We start from the raw sequence: 4248 nt of genomic DNA, 5'->3' as shown, positions 1-4248 counted from the left end.
TGGGCAGGCGGGTTCAGATCAACAGCATCCAAGTGTGGAGGGGCTTAGTGTGGGGGGATCCAGGTGTGTGTTGAGAGGGTTCTGTGTGGAGCAATCTGGGTGTGGGCAGCTTAGTGGGGGGATCCAGGTGCAGGGGGATCTGGATGCACAGGGGCTTGTTGGGGGGTTCTGGGTGCAACAGTAATGGGATTCTGCAGCAGGGGCCAGGTGAAGGTGGTTGGGGTTCAGCGGAGTGGGTCTCGGTGTGGGGGGGATAGAGCTCAGTAAAAGGGTCTGGGTGTCAGGGGTCCAGATGCTGTGGGAGGGCTCAGTGGGGTGGGGACCAGATGCAGCTGGTTGGGGCTTGGTGGGGTAGGGATCCGAGTGCAGGTGGCTTGTTGAGATGGTCCAGCTGTAAGGGGAGTGGGGCTTGGCAGGGGGGTTCTGGGTGCGGGGGGGGGAGGTTATGCTCGACAGGAAGCTCTAAGTATGAGGGGGTCTGGATGCATGGCGGTTAGGCGGATGGGGTAGCAGCTCCCCGTACAGTGATCCCTCCAACTGCAGCTGAGGAGCCATGGGCGCAGGAAGTGGAGGGGGGGCAGAGGGAAGAGGAGAGTTTGCAGAGCTTCCTGCAGCCTGGGGGAGAAATCTAGGGTGGGTCTGACGTGGCCCTGGCTGCTGTACAGGGGAAGAGGAAGTCCCGTCCTCCCCACCCCAGCCGGGACTAGCAGTTGAGCCCGGATCAGGGTAGGAGCCAGCATTACAGGATCCCGAAGAGTGTGCTGTCCTCTGAAGCTTGCGGAGAGTCTAGAAAGAGAGGCAGGCCACTGCCCAGACTTGGGGATGCTTTCAAAGATGACTTAGCATCCTTTGGAATCTCTATGGATGATTGGGAAAGGAGTGTAGAATACTGCTCTGGTTGGTGCAGTCAGCTTGTAGCTGGAGCGAGGAGTTGCAAGACAGACTGGATCAAGCTTTGTGATGGCTGGCGTCAGAGGAAGAAAGAATCAGCTGCTCGGATTCAGAGCCTTGCTCGTGCGTGGGTGTGCCCCACCTATGGAAGGAACTGTCACTTGTGTACCCAACTCCAGCAACAGCAGTTGTTACAAATAATGACCATCCATCAGCTCACCCAGGAATGGTCTCTCCAGGAACAGCAGCTCATATACCACATGGTGGCCCTTCTGTGACCTCCCACAATGACCGGGTCTTCTGCTGGGGGCCTATGGATGTAGCTCTGGTCACTTCAGCCATACCGATACAATGAAGATGGGTTCCGAAGATGACCTAGATGCCTTCCTTGAGATGTTTGAATGGGCAGTGGTAGTAATGAATGCAGTGGCTGCCAGAACACTGGATGGTCCTGGTGTCCCCATGTTTGACTGGAGCAGCCCAGCTCAACCATTGTAGCCTGGATCCCAAAGCAGAGCAGAATTATCCACAAATCTAAGTTGCCATTTTGGACCATTTAGTGATCTCTGAAAAGACCTTCTGCCAGCACCTCCAGGAACAGACATATCCCCTCTGAGCCCAGCCCTTGGGCGTAGCACAGAAACTGCAGGACTCCTGCTAGTGGTGTCTAAACCCAGAAGCCAGGATGGGGTCCAAGTGGCTGAAAGGGTCCTACTAGGGGACTTTGCCCAGATACTCCCAGCTGGGAGTAGGGGCTGCATCTTTAGGCACCGGCCTGGATGGTGTTTCGTTGCTGGGTGTGTTTCCACACTCCATTTGTTATGTTATTCAAGCAGCAGAGGCCCAGCCTGCAGTGCTGTGGGTCAAGTGTGTTTCTTTTGCACTGCGCGGTCCCTTTACAAAACCAGTGATGGTCTCACTAATTCCGTAAACACGGGTATATTGAGAACCCCTGGTCTAGACCTGTTCCCTTGCATTTGATGGTGTTAAACTGTGCTTTATTTGATAGTGCCAAGCTTACCAAGTGATCCATATAACTCTATATCACTGACTTTGCTTTTGTTGTTTGTCATCCCACCAACGTTTGTGTCATCTGTAAATTTTACCAGTAAAGATTTTGTATTTTCTATCAGACCATTGATTAAAATAATTTAGTGTTGGGCTGAAAATGTGGTCCCTGCAGGACCCCACTAGAAACACCCCATCTCATTTATGATTTACCACTATTAACAATTACATTTTGAGATCTATCAGTTAGCCAGATTTTAACCCATTTAATATGTGCCATTGATTTAGTACAGTGCTAGTTTTGAAATCAGAATTCCCTGCAGTACTAAGACAAATACTTTACAAAAGTCCACATATATTACACCAACAGTTACGATCAGACTTGTAACCTCATCAAAGAATATTACATTTGCTTCACGTAACCTGTTTTCCAGGAAATCATATTGATTGGCATTAAATATAGTTCGAAGTTAATATCATAGAATCATAGGACTGGAAGGGACATTGAGAGGTCTTCTAGTCCAGTCCCCTGCAGGACAAAGTATTATTTAGATCATCCCTGACAGGTGTTTGTCTAACCTGCTCTTAAAAATCTCCAACGACAGAGATTCCACAACCTCTCTAGGCAATTTATTCCAGTGCTTAACCACCCTGTCAGTTAGGAAGTTTTCATTTCATATTTCCATTCTTTACAGAGTCCCATAACTGCTGTTCTGTTTTGCCTGAAATCAGTGTCTAAGCCAGGCCTATACTGCAATTACTTGGATCATCCCATTTACCCTTTTTAAACTAGCAGTCTATAGCCAAGTTCCTAAGGGAAGTGATGGGAACCACATCGCTGGGGCCATTTAACAATGGAGGAAAAGAGCCCTAGAAAATATAGTGAACAAAATAAAATAGTTCAGGAAACAATTCTGCGCAGTGCCCTGGGAATGGACTGGATGGAATATCCTCGCATGGTTCTAGCTCCTATAGCCATGATGTTATGCAAAAGCCCTTCGCTACTACACAGCTGAACTCTGCCTAACCCTCTACCTTTGGAAAGGAGATGCAGTCTAGGTTTGTAGGACAGATCTGTGGCTAGCCAAGTGTAGAAATACCGTGAGAATGTATTAGGAGAGGCCCTCTCATCAGCCCAACTGTGCATAGAACAGAGACTTCCTCAGAAGTAATTGGTTAAGTAAGGGTGCAGAGGAAATGCAGATCACGTACTTAAATTACAGGTTTCAGAGTAGCAGCCGTGTTAGTCTGTATCCGCAAAAAGAAAAGGAGGACTTGTGGCAACTTAGAGACTAACAAATTTATTTGATCAGAAGCTTTCGTGAGCTACAGCTCACTTCACTGGATGCATTCAGTGGAAAATACAGTGGGGAGATTTATATTCACAGAGAACATGAAACAACGGGTGTTATCATACACACTGTAACGAGAGTGATCACTTAAGGTGAGCTATTACCAGCAGGAGAGCGGGGGTGGGGACGGACCTTTTGTAGTGATAATCAAGGTGGGCCATTTCCAGCAGTTGACAAGAACGTCTGAGGAACAGCGCTGGGGGGGGGGGAATAAACATGGGGAAATAGTTTTACTTTGTGTAATGACCTATCCACTCCCAGTCTTTATTCAAGCCTAAGTTAATTGTATCCAGTTTGCAAATTAATTCCAATTCAGCAGTCTTCTCCTTGGAGTGTGTTTTTGATGTTTTTTTGTTGAAGAATTGCCACTTTTACCACACCACATGATCCATTGTCTATAGCCAAGCTCTACGATACAACCGCATTTGTTCCAACCCTCAGACAGAGACAATCACCTACAAGAGCTCTATCAAGCATTCTTACAACTACAATACCCACTTGCAGAAGTGAAGAAACAGATTGACAGAGCCAGAAGAGTACCCAGAAGTCACCTACTACAGGACAGGCCCAACAAAGATAATAACAGAACACCACTAGCCGTCACCTTCAGCCCCCAACTAAAACCTCTCCAATGCATCATCAAGGATCTACAACCTATCCTGAAGGACAACCCATCGCTCTCACAGATCTTGGGAGACAGGCCAGTCCTTGCTTACAGACAGCCCCCCAACCTGAAGCAAATACTCACCAGCAACCACACACAACACAACAGAACCACTAACCCAGGAACCTTTCCTTGCAACAAAGCCCGTTGCCAACTGTGTCCACATATCTCTTCAGGGGCCACCATCATAGGGCCTAATCACATCAGCCACACTATCAGAGGCTTGTTCACCTACACATCTACCAACTGCTGGAAATGGCCCACCTTGATTATCACTACAAAAGGTCCCCCCACCCCCCGCTCTCCTGCTGGTAATAGCTCACCTTACCTGAT

Source organism: Lepidochelys kempii, chromosome 1, assembly GCF_965140285.1.
Source record: "Lepidochelys kempii isolate rLepKem1 chromosome 1, rLepKem1.hap1, whole genome shotgun sequence".
In the NCBI taxonomy this organism is placed as follows: Eukaryota; Metazoa; Chordata; order Testudines; family Cheloniidae; genus Lepidochelys; species Lepidochelys kempii.
This window is presented reverse-complemented; position numbering follows the sequence as displayed.